A 19,795-nucleotide genomic window follows, 5' to 3' on the forward strand; every position below is an offset into this window, starting at 1 on the left:
TCAGAAAATGATAAGCACGCCTTCCACAAATTGGCAATGATGTTTTTTCCAAAATGGAGAGATACTATACAAGAAGAAACATGACATGGTTCTCCTAAGGTGTGTCGAAAGAAGATATGCCAATAGAATTATGGAAGAAATTCATGAAGGAGTTTGTGGCACTCATGCAAATGGGCACAGGATGGCTAGACAAATTTTAAGAGCTAGCTATTACTAGCTGACTATAGAGACTGATTGTATTAAATATGCAATAAAATGTCACAAATATCAAATTTACTTTAACAAGACTCATGCTCCAGCTTCTCATTTGCATACTTTGACAGCTCATTGGCTTTTCTCTATGTGGGGCATGGATGTGATAGGACCTATCGAACCTAAAGCATCAAATGGGCACCGATCCATTTTGGTAGCCATAGATTATTTTACTAAGTGGAAAGAAGCAGCTTCTTACTGAGATGTGACAAAAGGAGTTGTAGTTAAATTCATCAAGAAATAAATTATTTTTCGTTACGGTCTTCCTGAAAGCATATTTTCCGATAATGCAAGGAATTTTAACAATAAATTGATGAGTGAGCTCTATGAGCAGTTTAAGATCAAACATCTCAACTCAACCCCTTATCGACCTAAGATGAATGGTGCAGTGGAAGCCGCCAACAAAAACATAAAAAAATAATTGAAAAGATGACTGTAACTTACAGAGACTGGCATGAAATGCTTCTGTTTGCCTTACATGGTTACCGCACCTCAGTCCGTACTTCAACTGGGGCAACGCCATTTTCATTAGTTTATGGTATGGAAGCTGTTCTCCCTGTTGAAGTAGAAATTTCATCATTAAGAGTTATCATGGAAGCTAAGTTACAAGAGGCTGAGTAGGTCTAAAGGCGTTATGAGCAGCTAAATTTTGTAAAAGAAAAGAGGTTGACGACATTATGTAGAGGACAACTTTATCAAAGAAGAATGATGAAAGTCTATGACAAAAAGGTGCGCCCAAGAAGGTTTAGAGAGGGAGATTTAGTTCTAAAAAGAATTCTCCCATTACAGAAACATCATCGAGGCAAATGGACCCCGAATTATGAATGACCTTTTGTGGTGAAAAAGGCTTTATCTGGAGGAGCATTAGTTATGGCCAACATGGATGGCAGTGAATTTTTAAATCCAGTCAACTCAGATCATGTTTGAAAATATTATGCATAGTTTCTGATGTATTTCGAAAAATTTCACTTTGATCTCAGTATTATGCTTGAAAGGCAGTTTTGTGTATCCATTCTCTATTATAGCTTACAAATTTGAACCACATCTTTTAGACGTGTGTCCCTTGTCATAATTGGAAATCTCATTTATAAAGTCTGGTCTTCATTCGTCTCTTTCTATATACGAAGGACGGTAGCTTTTATATTCACCTCTCCAAGGCTATGTGTTACTCGAAATCAAACATAAGGGCACATGAAGCCTAAACATAGGGACATTTGTTCTCTGAAACATTGGTTCAAATATGACATTACAATGTTATCAGGGGCAAAGTCGTCGTCTCATTTGTTCTGGGTACTCTCGATCCAGTTAAAAGGATTTTTGAAGGAAAGCAAAATGCGGTGATTGGGCTATCTGAACAATCCCAAGTTTTTATAAAAGCAAGTGATTTCACTTTATTTTGGCATCCAAGAAAAATTTTCTTGTTATCATCATGCGTCAAACTCACATTTCATGCATCGTTTCATGCAACATTTCATGCATTTTCATTGAAAAAGTCTCAAAGCCCTATAGTAGAGAATTTCACGACGGTTCACTCTTGCTCAAGCAAGCTTGTTTAGTTTTCTGTTGGTTAAATCGAACCCGATCAAAGATCGTGGTCGAAGCCTGTCTAAAGCTAGGTCTGTTGCCTTTTAGTTTTCTATTGGTTAAATCAAACTCGATCAAAGATCATGGTCGAAGCTTGTGTCAAGCCAGGTCCGTTGCCTTTTAGTTTTCTGTTGGTTAAACGAACCCGATCAAAGATCGTGGTCGAAGCCTGTGTCAAGCAAGGTCCGTTGCCTTTTAGTTTTCTGTTGGTTAAATCGAACTCGATCAAAGATCGTGGTCGAAGCCTGTGTCAAGCTAGGTCTGTTGCCTTTTAGTTTTCTGATGGTTAAATCGAACCCGATAGATCGTGGTCAAAGCTTGTGTCAAGCCAGGTCCATTGCCTTTTAGTTTTCAATTGGTTAAATCGAACCCGATAGATCGTGGTCGAAGTCTGTGTCAGTCCAGGTCCATTGCCTTTTAGTTTTTTGTTGGTTAAATCAAACCCGATAGATTGTGGTCGAAGCCTGTGTCAAGCCAGGTCCGTTGCCTTTTAGTTTTCTGTTGGTTAAATAGAACCTGATAGATCGTGGTCGAAGCCTATGTCAAGTCAGGTCCGTTGTCTTTTAGTTTTCTGTTGGTTAAATCGATCCCGATCAAAGATCATGGTCGAAGTCGGTGTCAAGCCACGTCTGCTACCGTTTCTTTGTTTGGTTAAATCAAACCCGATCAAGGATCATGGTCAAGTCTGTCAAGTAAGGTTTGTCATTCTAGCCTTCTTAAAATCTCGCCTTCCCAATACTCTGTCTTTTACCTTTGTCTACCCTTTTAGTTCTGCAAGGATACACAAAGTGGGGCAAGCTGTAGACACCGTATTTGGTCCGGCTCTCTTTTATTATTATTTATTTTTTTATTATTCAGTGTTATTTAATTGTTTCGTTAAAATTAACATAAGGTTTTAAAGTAATTGTTTTGGTTAAAAAAAGTAACATTAGTTTTAAGGTAAAGTTTTAATCTAATCAAATCATAAATTTTGTTTTAAAAGAATTTGGTTAATTAAAAACAAATATATATAAAAAAGAAAAAGGATTTGATGTCCAACGATTTTGTTTTAAATATTTGATTTTATTATTAAAAAGATAAAAGATAAAAATTGATTTGATTTTTTAATTAAAAGGATTGATTCTGTTCTTTCTCGTTAAAGCCATAAAAGCCACATATAACGTGGCATCAGTGGGGTTTTCTCCTTCCCCTCTTTTCTCAACCCTCCTTCGTGGCATCAGTGGGTTCCTCTCCTTCCCCTCTTTTCTCAACCCTCCCTTGTGTTACTGTTGGAGCTCTGTGCATTTAACAGAGGGGGCAAACAGGCAAAGGGGGAAGACTTTTTTTTTCATGTTTCATTCTCTCTCTTCATTCTCAAACTCTTATACTCCTTTTTCTTTTACTTTTATTTTTCTTTCCTTTTTCTATGTACCATTCATCTTCTTCTCCTTCTTCATTTTCACTTCCAACCCCCACTCACAACCCCACATTCCTGGCGGCACACTCAGGTCTCCCGGTGTTAGCAGAAGGGAGAAAGTCAACGAGGTAAAGTTTTTTTTATTTGAAGAAAGCTTTTTTTTTTAAATAAAAAATAACGTTTTGATTGAAAAAAAAAACCAATCTTTTCCTTTACTTTTTAAAAATGGAAAATCTTAAATGTGGTTATTTAAGTTTTGGTAAATGATATGAAGTTTAAATTAATCTTAAATGCTTGTTTAAAAAAGGGAAATCATTTAATGAGAGTTTTTAATCATACTTGGAAAATCTGTTTGAGTTTTAAAAGTTTTTTTTTTAGGTAAAAAGAAACCTAGGCTTTTAGAAAAAGGGGAATCAATATGAAAGTTTATTTATTTTAGAGATAAATAAAAAATGTCTTAAAAGGAAAGACAAAGTTTGGAAGCTCCAATGACGGAAATTTGGACTTTCCAATATCCTCGATGTGATAATTTGTTTTTCTAATGGTCTTTGCACCACTCATGCTTGTTGGTTCATATTTGATCGTAAAATATGAACCAATAAATTTGGGACATTAAAAATCAAAACACAAAAATATTTTTTTTTTGCACCAAATATAATAGGATAACTTTCGACAAAATATGGTACCGTTTTCAAACGAGTGTCGTAGGGTACTAACACCTTCCTTACGCTCAACCGACTCCCGAACAAAAATTATGTTTTCGTAGACCAAGTTTTTTTATATAGGTGACCAATCACATCTTGCAGATGATTGGTGGCGACTCTAAACCCTAATCTCGAAAGAGACCTGTTAGGGGATGACGTCGGCCGCTTCGCTTCGCGATGACGTTGTGACAACAACCATTATCAAAGTCCCTTTAATCTTTGAATTCAATTCATCTTTAAGTGGAGATATTTGATTCATTTGAAAGTCTATGGGAATGACATGTTTTCTTTTGAATTTGATAGGAAAAACACCCAAAAAACACTTTGAGAGATTTGGGTGAAACTCCATGAGGGTTCCAACTCTTTTGCATTAGATTTCAATTACTTAATTAGATGCTTGAGCTTTTATAAATTATATTCAGTTAATGTTTATATAACGTTGTGGCGTTTTGAACTTCTCTTGCTGTCGCTTTTTTCCTGTGTAGCGTCATGGTGCTGTCGTGACCGTTTTCTTATAAAATTAGGTTTTTCAGCCGCCTTGGAGGAACTTTTATAGACTTTTGGGAGAGACACATGAGATAACTCGAAAGTAGAAAGAAAGTCAGCATCAATGAGCTGAGAGAAGGAATTCAAGGCTCGTAATCATGGAAAATTGCTCCGGGACAATCAATCGACACATGAACATTAGTTTTTCTCCTTTCTCTAGATTTTTCTTGTTTTGTAATGGATATTTCTTCAGTATTTTATTGTTTTAACATTGAATATGAGTAGTTAACTTCCTTTGTCTTAGGGATTCATGTGGTCATTGAATTCTATGCTTCATGGCTTTAATCTACTGGCTATAGATTGATTGATATTATACTTGAAATCCTACGCTTGGGAAAGGTTGTTTAGAAGTATAATTGAGATGCATAATTAAAGGGGTTGTAAAATCGAGAAAGTTAGAAGTCCTTTAGACGTCATTAAAATACTTGTTCAATAAAGTTTTTACTTGTTATAGAAACAAGATAGGGATATTGGTTTCTTCATTAGTTAGGAGAATTAACTTGCATTCGGAGAAGGCAATTGAGATTTGAAAGTTCTTTGCCTATAGAATTAATAGTGATGTACTCATTCTTAGGTAATTAAATTTTTGGTTCATAGATTAAATGGGTGAAATAAATTTCCTAGGAGCTTTCTTCCCATCGATTTTATCATTAGTTTAGTGCATGTTTATATGCTTTGATTCTATTCTCCCTTTTGATTTTGGTTCTCTAAGTAAAATTCAGTGATTGTATCTGTGGTACTTGAGTGAGCTAGAAACCGAATCCAGAGTACAATATCAATATTCACTAACTAACTATATAACTATATTAAAACTTCACTCATACACTTGCAGTAAGCAATTTTGCTAAATATGATAGAGGTCTTTTTGCTATCCAACAATTATCACAAATATGACTTGAGTTGCTGACCATTTACTTTTAACACATCGCCCTTTGTATCCTCTAATTCAATAACACCAAAGGAAAGAACTTTTGAAATTTTAAAAGGCTCGTACTACCGGAATTTTAATTTTTCTAGGAAACAACCTAAGTCTAAAATTAAATAGTAAAGCCAAATCTCCTTCCTTAAAACACTTAGGCCGAATACATCTGTCATGCCATTGTTTAGTTTTCTCTTTAAAAATGTTGGTGTTTTCGTATGAAAAATCTTGATGTTCCTCCAATTCAACTAATTGGAGGAGTTTCCTCGCTTCACCTGTAGATAATATAATTAATTTGTTTAGCAAAAACAATGACTATAGTTCCTATTAAATAAGACCTAAATTTATCAAATGCAAACAAAATAGTTAAGATTTCTTTTTCACTTGTAATATAATTAATTTGTGCTAAAGACAAGGTCTCACTAGCATAGCACATTGAGTGCAAAAATTTATCTCTTCTTTGACCGAGCATTACTCCTAGTACATAATCACTAACATCACACATAAGTACAAATACTAAATCCCAGTTACGTTAAAAAATTTATCTCTCATAATAGACATATTAGGGAATATCTTAGGACTTTGAACTTGCTTAGACATAAGTCAAGTGAAAAGCGTAGTCGTTGGTTCCTAAAGTAAAATGCATATCGTCCTTAGCATATCCTTGATTCTTTGTTGGCTAACTTGAAGTAATTCGGGCTAGGTTTTATCATTATAAGTCCAAATTCCAAATCCAATACCATTATTTGTGACCACTTCCCATTTTACAAAAATCACTCATTTCAACATTCACTATTCTTTAAAACTTTAGAGTTTGGAAATTATTTAGAAGTCCTTGAGGATCGATACTTGGATACTCCATCCATTTTATATTACTCTGACAGGTGTGCGCTTGCATCTATATAATTGTTACCACGCTTAGTGCGTGCGTTCAGCAAAACGCCAGTCAATACCATCAGTTGAGAATTAAGGACGCCGACATACCGATGACAACCTTCAGGACCAGGTATGGGCATTTTGAGTTTACTATAATGTCTTTTGGACTCACTAATGCCTCTGCAAATTCCTGGACCTCATGAATCGGGTTTTTTAAGGAATTTTTAGACCTGTTTGTGATTGTGTTTATCGACGACATTTTGATTTACTCCAAGATAGTAGAGCAGCACAAAGGGCATCTATGAAAGGTCCGACCGCCTTGAAGGGAAACAGTCTGTATGCAAAGTTCTTGAAATGCGAGTTTTGGTTGGATAAGGTGGCCTTCCTTGACCACATAGTCAGTAGGGAGGGTATTGTCGTGGACCCAGCCAAAGTAGAGGCAGTCAGTAGTTGGCCAAAGCCTAGCACAGTGATCGAAATCCGTAGTTTTCTCGTATTAGCTGGCTATTATAGAAGGTTCGTCCAAGATTTTTCCCGTTTAGTGGTGCCTTTGACGCAGTTGACCTATAAGAATGCCACTTCGCTTGGAGTGACGGGTGTGAGAAAAGTTTCCAATAACTAAAGGAACGGTTGGTCATGCCCCCGGTGCTAATGATACCTGATGGGACAGGAGGTTTAGTGGTGTACAGTGACGCTTCACGGAGAGGGTTGTGTTGCATTCTGATGCAGCATGGGAAAGTCATTGTCTATACCTCACGACAGTTAAAGGTGCACGAGTTTAACTACCCCACCCATGATTTGGTGCTTGCTGCGGTGGTGTTTGCCATGATGATATGGAGGCATTACCTTTATGGAGAAAGAATCCAGATCTTCACTGACCACCAAAGTTTGAAATATTTCTTCACTAAAAAAGAACTTAACCTAAGGTAGAGAAGATGGTTAGAATTGGTAAAGGATTATGACTGTGAGATCAATTACCATCCGGGTAAGGCGAACATGGTGGCCGATGCACTTAGCAGAAGAGTAACGAGCGTAGCACCCCCGCCAGTGCTTCTGTAATGCCCCGCATTCTCTGACTCGTTTATTTTAAGAGATAAATAGTGTCTTTGGATTTTTCCCTAGGTTGATAACTTTAATTCTTGGATTTTATAATTTTGAAATTCTAATTTTTGGCTAAATTAGAATTAAGTTTAATTTAATTGGATTAAGATAATTTAAGTTCTCGACCTGTGTAGGAGATTTTTAGTTAAATCTTAAATTCACGGTTTTTAGGATTTTTTTTCCTAAATTCTACTTTTTCTTTGGATTATTATTCTTGGGTTTAGAGTTTGAGTTAACTACTTTATTTCGGGTTGTTGTGGGTTTCATTTGATTTCTAAGATATGATTATTGGGCTTATTGTTTTGGGCGATTGTGTTTTTTAGTTGGGCCTCCTTTAATAATAAGGGTTTGGGCTTTTAGTTTTAAAACAAAATGAAGAAAAATGGATTAAAACAAAAAGGTTGTAAAGAAAAAAAAAATAATAGAAAACCCTAAGAACACCTTTTTCTCCTTCCCTTCCTCCCTTTCTTTGTGCTGCAGCCGACCCCTCCCCCCTTCCCCTCTTCTTGTTCAGATCTGGCAGCCACCACACCACACCTCTCCTCCCTCCGCCGACTCCACGATCAGCAACGAGACGACAATTCCAGCATCCGGCGATTTCGTGGCGGCGCGGTATCTCAAGAAGCAGCAGCGGCGTCAGGCGTCCATTTGTAGTAGGACTACCTGCTTTTTGGTGAGGATTTTGGGCAGCAACGGCGGCGGTTTGGGTGCGACATGAGCGGCGATTCGTGGTGAGATTTCCAGAGGTCTTGTGGCCTTTCGTGACAAACTTCCACAGACTCGTGGCGTTCTCCCTTCCAGTGCGACTGTGCGACATCCAACAGCGACGATGTTTTCGTGTTTCAATGTCCCACGGTGCCGTTCCTCCCTCCAAAACCAGATCCACGGCAGCCTGCAGCGAACAGCTCTGATATGTAGCGTTTGCTCTTTTCCGGCGACGTTGGACAGTTACCCACACATGATCGGAGCTTGATCCAGGATACCCACTCTTTTCGGCATTGGTTCGGCGTTGACCCACCTCTAATTGAACTCAAATCAATGTTACCCATAACTGTTTAACATCGGTTCAGCAAACCTAAGGCCATTCGAAGTCGAATTTTGGATCCAGAACATCCTCGACGTCGACCCACTCCTTACCGAAGAGGTTTTATGGAACCCTTCGACGAGCTTAGTAGCGCTTTGGGACTTTGGTTGTAAGTAGTACCAGGGCTGTGTGTGTACGTTGTGCTGTGTTATTGGAATGGTTTATTGTTACATTCTAATATGAATCATGTGTCATTTATATTTATAATTGTGGATCATAGTTGGAGAAATTCTGATAGATACGGTTGGCTTTGCATCTTGCTGTGTTCCAATATATTATGTAAATGTGTTGAGTCATGATCGTTGGATGTAGTTCGTGGTTTGTGATTAAAAATGGTTGGAAGTGGTTATGTTGAGTGCTCGAATGCATGTTCTGAATCTAGATGTATGTGCTAGCTTTATGATTACTGGAACATGGCAATTGTTGAGTTAGGAGACATTTACTTTCTAGTTTGAGAACTCTGAATTTATTTCTCTCCTTGTACGAATGAAAAGCATATTAAAAATGGTGTTGCGAATAGAAGTGTAAATAACTTGTCAATGCGCTGTAGAGATTAGTTGTGGTTTATCTGAAGTAATAGGACAGACTGGTTCTTTTGTTTGTTGTGAGTTGTCTGAAGTGGTAGACATGACTAATGATTTCGTTACTAGGAGACCTTATGGAATGTGGATTGAAAGTCACGGGATAGAATCTTAGCAGGAGGTTGAGAGCTGAATGTGTGGTTATCCTGAAACAGAAAGTGAATGGAGAAATACATAGCCTTGGTGGCAAATGGCCGGGGGGTACGTCACTACTGGGTGTCGAGGCTCCGAATGCAAAAGGTCGAGGGTCGATAGGCCAATCATGGTAGAGATGAGTGTTGAGGCTCTAGGTACAAAAGGTCGGGGGTCAGCATGATGAGTCTATTTGATGATGAGTATTGGGTCTTGACGTGGTGGCGGTCAAGGACCAATACGCTAAGTAGTCATCGAGACCTTAGGGATAAATGTCAAGGATCGATGCATAGTTCGAAACCTTGGGATAAATGTCAAGGTTGAACACCAAGCTTCTGTTTAGGAGTGTCGGGACCTTGGGGATAAATAGCAAGGGTCGATACAATTCGAAGAGTTAGATTTGGAGCACTAACATGGTGTGATGTATTAAAAGTCATAGTTGAAGGCCTTGGGGATAAATGACAAGGTCGAAAGCCAAGCTTCTGTAAGGACTAACATAGTGGGATGGGTAGAAGTAGCTTGAAGGAGCTAGAGACCGGTGGGTCTTGAGGACGAAGTTACGAGAGTCTTTATATTTTGGATGCTTCTAATTGTTATGACCTAGCGATGCATGATTCCCAGTTATCGCATTTTGATGATTGCTGTGATTACGAGCATGTTGATTTGTGTATAGTTAGAGAGGGCTACTAGCGGGCATTTGTGGTTGGGGTTACGTGGATTGTAATGTGTGAATTAAAAAGTGTTATGATGTATTGATGCATGGATGCCAGGGTAATGTTTCGTAATGAATATCGTGTGCTGAGCATGTTGCTTATCTGTGGTTAGAGAGGACTACTTACGGAGTATTCTTAATACTCACACCCCCCCCCCCTAAAATTATTGTTTTCAAGTGAAGATCAGGTTCATGGTGATGGTGCGGTGGAGACTCGAAAAGAAAGACCATAACTAGGTTACATTTAGTTTTAACTTGTCTAAAATAGGTCTTTAGGAGTCTTGATGGTTTCATTTATTTATTATGTTTTGAGTATCGATTTGTGTAAAGTTCAGGGGTTGGTATAATGTTTTAGATGTCTTTTCTTTCAAGTATGGACTCCTGTAAAGATTTTGTCATTGGTTTCATTAGAAGCTTAGGGAGTATGTTTAATGTTGTTGGATTCACTAACTTTTTAAGATTGAAGCATGGATTAATTGTTTTGGTTTTGGTGTTATTATTAGAGTGGCGTGGTGGAAGAGATAGTCAACCCTATTCCAGCCCACGCAATGCGAGAATAGTCAACAGAGACGTGGCAATGCGAGAATATGCCGCCACGGCTTTTCAGAACTTTGATTCAGGGATAGTCAACCCTATTCCAGCCCACGCAAACTTTGAGCTTAAACCAATGATGTTCCAAATGTTGCTGACAATTGGACATTTTGGAGGGCAGGAACATGAGGATCCACATGATCATCTGAAATCATTCATTCAAATTGCAAATGCATTTCGATTACCTGGTATAACAGACGATGCTCTTAGACTAACACTTTTTCCATTTTCTTTGAAGGACCAAGCTAGAGCATGGCTCAATGCATTTCCACCGGGATCCATCACCACATGGGGGTCGTTAGTGGAGAAGTTCTTAACAAAATTCTTCCCACCTACTCGCCACGCTGATATCAGAGAGGAGATCATCTTCTTTAGACAGTATGATCGTGAACCTGTTCACGAGGCGTGGGAGAGATTTAAAGAACTAATCAGGAAATGTCCGAACCATGGCTTGCCGGCATGCATCCAGATAGAACATTTCATTAGAGGTTTAGATCATCCTACTAAGATGATGCTAAACAATGCTGCCAACAGAGCCTTTACAAAGAAGACATTCAACGAGATCGTCGACATCCTGAATGACTTAGCTTCACACAACGAACTGTGGTGTTCGCAAAGATCTAGGGCAGCACCAAAGAAGCAAGATCCAGCTGGAGTTTTGGCTCTGGACATTGCGACCTCGATGCAAAAAGAGATGGTTACAATGAACCAGAGGCTAAAAGAGATGGCATTGGGAATAAAAAATCCATTAGCCACGCCGATACAACCTGTGCAGTCGGATTATTGCACTTCTGCCCCTGTTTGCCAAGTCAACGATCTCATTTGTTCATTTTGCAGTGAAAACCATATTTATGATAATTGTCCACATAACCCTGCTTCCGTTTTTTATGTAGGACATGGGAACAATAGGAACTTTAACCCATATTCGAACACCTACAACCCAGGTTGGAGGCACCACCCTAATTTCTCATGGGGACGTCAAGGAGGTTCGAGCGGTTTTAATCAAAGGCAGAGCCAGCAGAACAAGCAGCCCTATGTTCCACCTACACAGCAATACATCCCGCCACCGCAACAGCAGTACAATCAGAGAACACAGACTCCACCAGTTCCAAATAACAACTCAAATCTTGAGAGTATGATGAAGGAGTACATGGCCCGAACCGACGCAGTGATACAATCCCAAGCGGCATCAATGAGGAATTTCGAGACCCAATTGGGACAGCTCGCCAATGAATTGAAGAATAGACCACGAGGTTCTTTTCCAGGCCATACTGAATTACCAAGACGAGAAGGGAAAGAACAGTGCAAAGCTGTCACCCTTAGGAGTGGACTGGCATATGATGGACCAACAATGCCAACAACAGATGTACAGATTCCGTCCACTGAACCAACTGTAAAGATACCAGAAAATCCAACAACACTAGGAAAAGAAAATATTAGAAAAGGTAATGAGGACACCCCGAGTGTTCCTCCACAGGTACAACCTTCTTTTACCCCTGCTCCCCCGTTTCCACAAAGATTAATTAAGAAAAATAATGATTCCCAGTTTAGAAAATTTTTAGATATTTTAAAACAATTGCATATAAATATACCATTAGTGGATGCTCTAGATATAGTTTGAAAGATAGGAGAGCATGAACTGGTAGCCATGACAAAATGTAGTAGTGAAGCTGTAGGCAGCCCGCTACCCATGAAATGTAACGATCCTGGCAGTTTTACCATTCCATGTTCCATAGGAGGAAAAAACTTAGGTAGGGCATTATGTGATCTAGGCGCTAGCATTAATCTTATGCCATTATCAATTTTCAAATCTTTAGGCATAGGAGAAGCTAGACCTACTACGGTTACCCTCCAACTAGCAGATAGATCTATCATAAGACTTGAGGGAAAGATAGAAGATGTTTTAGTCGAGGTGGACAAATTCATTTTCCCTGCAGACTTTATCATTCTAGATTGCGAGGCAGACTTAGACGTTCCCATTATTTTGGGAAGACCATTTCTAGCCACTGGGGATATAGTTTTTAATGTGAGGAAGGGAGAAATTACAATGAGGGTAAATAATGAAGAAGTTAAATTTAACGTTCTAGACGCCATGAAATTACCAGGAGACTTTGAAGAGTGCTCTGCTATAACTAGCTTGAATCCTGTTATGTTTGATGAGTTTTATGACTTATTAGTTACAGAGATTGAAGAAGAGCTTGATAAGATAGCAGAAGGATCGGAAGATGTGACCAATCCTGTTGAAAAAATACAAAAAGAAGAATGCAAGTCGTTACTTCAGTCTATAGTGGAACCACCCACGTTGGAGCAGAAGCCATTGCCGTCGCATTTGAAATATGCGTATCTAGGGGATAACGACACTTTACCAGTTATTATAGCCTCCAATTTATCACCTACTAATGAATATTCTTTATTACAGATTTTGGAGAAACACAAAAAGGCCATTGGATGGACGATAGCAGATATCCGAGGGATAAGCCCGGCCTTTTGCATGCACAAAATTTTATTGGAAGAAGATGCTAAGAACTCTATTGAGAGTCAAAGGCGGTTGAACCCGAAGATGAAAGAGGTTGTAAGGAAATAAATTCTTAAATGGCTTGACGCCGGTGTTATATACCCAATATCCGACAGCAGCTGGGTAAGCCCAGTACAGTGTGTACCAAAGAAAGGGGGTATAACCGTGGTGGCCAACGAGGAGAATGAGCTCATCTCAACCCGAACTGTGAGCGGGTGGAGAGTTTGCATTGACTATCGCAAACTCAACAAGGTAACAAAGAAAGACCATTTTTCTCTCCCGTTTATTGACCAGATGCTTGACCGTCTGGTAGGTAAGGATTTTTATTGTTTTTTAGATGGATATTCGGGTTATAATCAAATTAATATTGCTCCAGAAGACTAGGAGAAGACAACATTTACGTGTCCGTATGGTACGTTCGCTTTCAGGCGAATGCCCTTTGGACTATGCAATGCACCCGCGACTTTTCAGAGGTGTATGATGGCCATCTTCTCTGACATGGTAGAAAATATTCTAGAAGTTTTTATGGATGACTTTTCTGTTTTTGGAAATTCTTTTGACGCATGTTTATTTAATTTGAAGAGAGTCTTGGAAAGATGTGAACAAACAAACCTAGTCCTAAATTGGGAGAAGTGCCATTTCATGCTGCAAGAGGGTATTGTTTTAGGTCACAAAATTTCCAAGCAAGGAATAGAGGTAGACCACGCTAAGATAGACATCATTTCAAAGCTACCTCCTCCTACAAATGTCAAAGGGATTAGAAGTTTTTTAGGGCATGGGGGATTTTACCGCCGCTTATAAAAGACTTTGCTAAAATTTCTAAACCCTTGTGTCAATTGTTAGAACATGATAGATCATTTGTTATTTATGATGACTGTTTAAAATCATTTGAAATGTTGAAAGTTGCTTTAAGTTCAGCCCCTATAATTATCGAACCTAATTGGGATTTACCTTTCGAGCTCATGTGTGATGCCAGTGATTATGCAATAGGAGCTATGTTAGGACAACGTAAAAACAAGATCTTGCATCCTGTGTATTATGCTAGTAAGACTCTGACCGGTGCACAACTCAATTACACTACTACTGAAAAGGAACTGTTAGCAGTTGTGTTCGCCTTTGATAAGTTTAGGTCTTACTTGATAGGCACAAAAGTCATTGTTTTTACTGACCATTCTGCTTCAGAATATTTATTTGCTAAAAAAGATGCGAAACCACGTTTGATACGGTGGATTTTGTTACTTCAAGAGTTTGATATTGAAGTTAGGGACAGGAAGGGTACTGAAAACCAAGTTGCTGATCACCTGTCTAGATTGGAATCCCCGCTCTATGATGATGAAACTGTTATACGTGAACAGTTTATTGACAAGCAACTCTTGCGAGTTGATTCAGTTCTGTGGTATGCCGATATAGCAAATTATTTGGTAAGTCGAATAGTTCCTTATGAGTTCAACAAGCAACAGGTAAAGAAATTTCTAAATGAAGTTCGATTTTATCGTTGGGATGAGCCTTTTTTATATAAGCTAGGACCTGATAATATCTTACGCAGGTGTGTAGCAGAAGAAGAGCACGAGGCGATATTAGACGCTTGTCATATGTCTCCATATGGAGGACATTTTGCAGGACACAAAACCGCAGCCAAAGTTTTGCAAAGTGGGTTCTTTTGGCCCACTCTGTTCAAAGATGCACATAAGTTTGCCCAGGTTTGTGATAAATGCCAACGGACAGGTAAGATATCTAAACGCCACGAAATGCCTCAAACTCCGATCCTGGAGATTGAAATATTTGATGTGTGGGGTATAGATTTGATGGGTCCATTTCCATCTTCTAATGGTAAGCTTTATATATTGTTAGCAGTAGATTATGTTTCGAAATGGATAGAAGCCATTGCAACTGCTACTAATGATTCTAAAGTTGTCATTCGTTGTCTGCAAAAGCACATTTTTACGCGTTATGGAACCCCGCGTTGTCTGATAAGTGATGGGGGGGCTCATTTTGTGAATAGGTCTATGCAAATGTTGCTGGCTAAATACAATGTGCGTCATAGGGTTACAACAGCATATCATCCTCAGTCGAATGGGTTAGCCGAAATATCTAATAGGGAGATAAAAAACATTTTAGAAAAAACTGTAAATCTTAACCGTAGGGATTGGTCTTTTAAGCTTGATGATTCACTTTGGGCATAAAGGACATCATTTAAGACTCCCCTCGGCATGTCCCCCTATAGGCTAGTTTTTGGAAAAGCGTGTCATTTGCCTCTTGAGCTAGAATATAAAGCATTTTGGGCTACTAAGAAATTAAATTTTGATTTGTCGGCTGCAGGTGAAGCGAGGAAGTTACAATTGTTGGAATTAGAAGAACACAGGCACTTTTCTTATGAGAATGCTAAGTTGTTTAAGGAAAAAACTAAACAGTGGCATGATAGGCGTCTTCGGCCGAACAATCTTCAAGAAGGTGATCTGGTTCTCTTATTCAATTCTAGGTTGAAACTTTTTCCTGGGAAACTTAAGTCTAGATGGTCTGGTCCCTTTAAAGTTTTTAAAGTCTACCCATATGGGGCAGTGGATCTAGTTGACTCTAAGCGAAGTATTTTTAAAGTAAATGGGCAGAGACTTAAGCCGTATTTTGGAGAACCAGTGGATAGAGGAAAAACCTCTATTCAACTTTCAGGTCAATAAATGTTCGCGAAAAATGTTTTTCCTTCTTATCCGTTTTTGAAAGAACAAAAGTAAAGGAAGGAAGTCTTTGTATCTTGTATTTTCTTTTTGTTTAATTATAAAAAGTTTTTCTTATTAAGAGAATGTTTTTGAAAACATTGAAAAACAAAAAGAAAAAAAAAACGTTGAAAAAACTTTTTTTTTTTTACGCAGGCGCCTGGCGCCTGCCCTTTGCGAAAATAAATCACGCAGGCGCCTGGCGCCTGCCCTGTTTTTCCAGCAGTTCGAATTTCGTTTTCCTTCGTGATTTGGGTTTCATTTTTCGACTTTTATGGGTTTTATTTCAGGTCAAACATTAATCCTTTGTGATTTAAGTTTCAAATCTCTCCTTAAACTCAAAAATACTTCAATTCGTGTTTCCCTAATCCTATTTGGAATTCAATCTTATTTTTTCCTTTTAGGTTTAGGAAACCTAGTTGAATTTAAATCTCAATCCCTTTCCATTTAGGATTTAGTTTGGGGAAAGCTTTAAATAGACCCATTGCCTAAGCTTTACAATTCCACGAAAACCCACACAACTCTCTTCTTCCCCTTGTTTTTTCGGCAAAACTCACTCCCTTCATCACCCTTGTTTTCGATTTTCAGCCACCACCAAAAAGAAGAAGAAATTTCCAGCATTTGCTTACATCTATGGCTTCTTCTTCTCAACATACTTCACTTCCTACCTCTTCTACTCAAGCTCCAAATGCCACAAGCATTCATTTTCCACCATTGGAGAACTTCCAACACCACATGGTTTCAGATTCTAGGCTAGCTGCTGTTAGGGGAGGAAACCCGCTTCAAACATTTGAATGTCCTCCATCCCAAGCTCCTACACAACATCCTATAATGAGCCCACATGGTTATGTTAATTTTCAGCAACTACCCACCTTTAATATACCTCAAAACAGTGAGTTTAGGGCTGAAAATCCTCAACAACTTCCTCCAATGATCAATCCGGGTATGTACCAACCGTTTATGTTTAACCCGGTTCCTTCTTATCATTTTCCCTTGTCCCAAATGCAAATTCCAGCTAGTGTTCATCCTTATGGAATGCCAAACCCATCTACTCTATTTCCTAGCCTTCCACCTTATTATGGAATGGGTCATTGGGTACCTCCAACCAATTATGGGATGATTTCACCTAGGGTTCCCCCACCACCTCAACTTCCATTCCTAAAAAGAGGACCTCAAGCACCACAATTGAACCCTAACATATTGAGTACCTTCAACATGGGACAACTAAAACCCTTAGAGCCTCCTAGGATGCCAACCTCAACCAATATGCCAATGGATGCAGGAGATGAGCATGGAGGAGAGCAAGAGAAGAGCCATAGCCATAGGCTAAAGCCCGGGGTTTCGATAGGGCAAAAGAGGAAGGGCAAGGAGGTGATGACAGACCCATAAATTGAGGAAGATGGGAGTAGTAGGCGTCTGACGCCTAAGGATTCGTCTATGGAGAACAGGGACGAGGAGCAGTTTTATTCATCTCCATTGATTATTACACCGGAAGATGGTAATGATGATTTTCTACTGGTTTCACGAGGCCATTGTTCAAATATGCCAGAAACAGAGGATACCGAGAACGACGTGGTGAGAACAGATACTCATGAACCTTCCCCATTGGATACACCTACAGAATGAGCGTTTTGTAGTCACCAAGAGTTGCCTACTGGGGCAACTGGATCTATTCCGTTGGCAACGGATGAGTATGTCACACCGATGGCCACTCTACCAGGGGTAAGGGATGCTCACACTATTCCTTCTAATACAGTTAACCCGCTTGGGTGTGATACAGGTAGATCCAAGGTTGGGGAGAATAGTACTCAAGAACCTACCAGCGAAGAAGATCCTGAGGACACGCAGACGATAAGGGAAATGTTTCAATACAAGAGGCGGGAGAAAAAGAGTTCAAAACGTCGTGCAGTTCAGGCTAAGAAGCCGACAATGCCCATGAATGAACCTAAAACGAGAGCTGCGGAAGCTAAAGCAGCTGAAGCTAAGAAGAAGGTAGTGGCACCTGGGCCAGTTGATACAATTGAACTGGACTTGTCTGAGGGAGAGGAGGTCGAGACGAAATGGAACGCGGCAAATTTAGCCACTCGAACTTCATTAATGAAATCCCGTAAGATTATGACAGAATTGGGATTCGACCTCAATCTAGGAGATGTGCCTGATGATTGGAGGGAGACCGCTAGAGACAAAGAATGGAGATCACTCATTCAGCCCATACAATGTGAGGCTTTGGAGTTAGTCAGAGAGTTCTATGCTGCTATCCATCCCCAGTCACATATATCCATAGTGCGCGGGAAGGAAATACGGTTTGATGCCACTCAGATCAATTACACCTTCAACATTAAGAATATCAGAGATGCTGTGGGCAATAAGATTTTAGTGACTCCGACTCTGGAACAGCTTGATGAGGCTCCGGAATGTGTTGGGAAGCCCTCTGCCACTTAGGATTTTACTACTCATGCCAAGGTACGACTAAAACCCGAGGATGTTTCCCTAGCTGCTGCAGGATGGTTATACATAGTCAAAAACAGAATTCTGCCAACGGAGCATGATGAGCATGTCACTCAGGATAGGGCACTGCTGGTTTATGCCATGCTAAAGGGCATAGATGTGAATTATGGAGAATTGATCAATACCAGTATCCATGGGTGTGCCCACCAGACACGTGGTAAGCTTTATCACCCACGTTTGGTCACTTCTTTATGCTTGCGACAAGGTGTACAGCTCCCTGAGGATCAAATTAAGAGAGATGCCCCAATTGTGGAAGAGAAGAATATTCAGCGTATTATCGCCCATGCGTTACAAAGAAGGGAATGTACTGGGATGTCTCCTACATCGGAGATCCGTCGTCTTCGAGAGGAGAACCAACAGCTGCGAGATCAGGTTCGAGAAGTCGTGCAACATATCTACAACTTGAGGGCTTTATTGGATTTTGCGGTTTTACCTTCATGGCCTCCAGTGCTAGCTGCTATCCTTGGTCATCCATCTTCCAGTACCGACACTGATCCTAGTCCACAACCTCCGACTTCATGAAGGGGAGGTTCCTTCTTTGCTATTTTTTGTGTATTACTCTTTTGGTTAATGACGTAGTTTGCATATTCTAGCATTACTACGCATGTTTTTTTATGTTTCGAGCTCAGTTGAAGCATGTATAAATTAGTATCGTTTATCTTCTGATCACTTAAAGTATGCCTTCACTTAGCCTTAGTTTAGCTTTTCACATGCCAACTTTGAAGCATTTGTGTTGTGCATGTGATTTCATGTCGATGATGATTATAAGAGATTGTTGAGTTTTTTTGTTCTATGTCTGACTAAGCTTTGAGCTATTTCCTTCGTTTATGTGATAAACTCATTTTCCTTTATGTCTTTTTGATCTTTACAGACTTTAAGCTTTTTCTTTGCCCCTATATAGGAAGTCCTTGTCCTTTTTACTGTTAAGCCTTTTTCATCCGATGCAAAAGTCTTTTCCCAGTGAGGACACTGTCTCTCTTATGTTTGGGGGGGACAGTCGTTATTTCAGAAAGATAAGGTGTTATTTATATTTGAAAAATCATGCTATTTTCTTTTGAAAAAGAGTCAGTTGGAAAAACAAATGCTATTACAAAAAGAAAGTGTTGAAAAGAAAAAAAAAAACACAAAACAAAAAAAAAACAAAAAAAAACTGCAAAAGAGTAAAAAGAGTCTTGTTGAGAGAAAATAAGAGTGAGGAAAAGACTTGTGTTAGAAAGAAAAGAGTGGTAAAAACAATGAGAGTTAAAGAAAATGTATTTATGATTTCCGAGTCCTACTGTAGACACCCATTTAGTTTTAGGTTGGGTGTTGACTTTGAAAATAGCAGTAAGGATGGTGATAAGTGACTTCGTGTTTTTCATTGTCGTCGTCTTATGACCTAGCTGTTAGTTTCAAAGTCTTTCTACGAGTAGCTGTGGTTGAAACCGATGTTAGTGTGTGGAAACCTCAGGGGCTAGTAGCCGGTCTTTCAGATGTAAAAGTCTTAATGTAAGAAGGGAGTGTGCAGATTCCTTAGGGGTATTTGAAAACGTTTTCTGTTTTTGAAAGGAAAAAAGGATTTTGAAAGAGAAGGTTTTTATCAT

General features: G+C 39.2%; 1 non-coding gene across 1 annotated transcript; it reads right to left on the reverse strand.

Annotated features, from left to right (window-relative positions):
- Positions 1–10,824: 10,824 nt before the first annotated feature.
- On the reverse strand, positions 10,825–10,931 carry LOC148210394 (small nucleolar RNA R71). The gene has a single exon (XR_015792475.1). It is a non-coding gene; the product is annotated as a small nucleolar RNA R71 (small nucleolar RNA).
- Between the last annotated feature and the right edge of the window lie 8,864 nt (positions 10,932–19,795).

This window comes from Momordica charantia (genome assembly GCF_013281855.1).
Source record: "Momordica charantia cultivar OHB3-1 chromosome 7 unlocalized genomic scaffold, Mcharantia_2.0 BLBB01000007.1, whole genome shotgun sequence".
Classification (NCBI taxonomy): domain Eukaryota; kingdom Viridiplantae; phylum Streptophyta; class Magnoliopsida; order Cucurbitales; family Cucurbitaceae; genus Momordica; species Momordica charantia.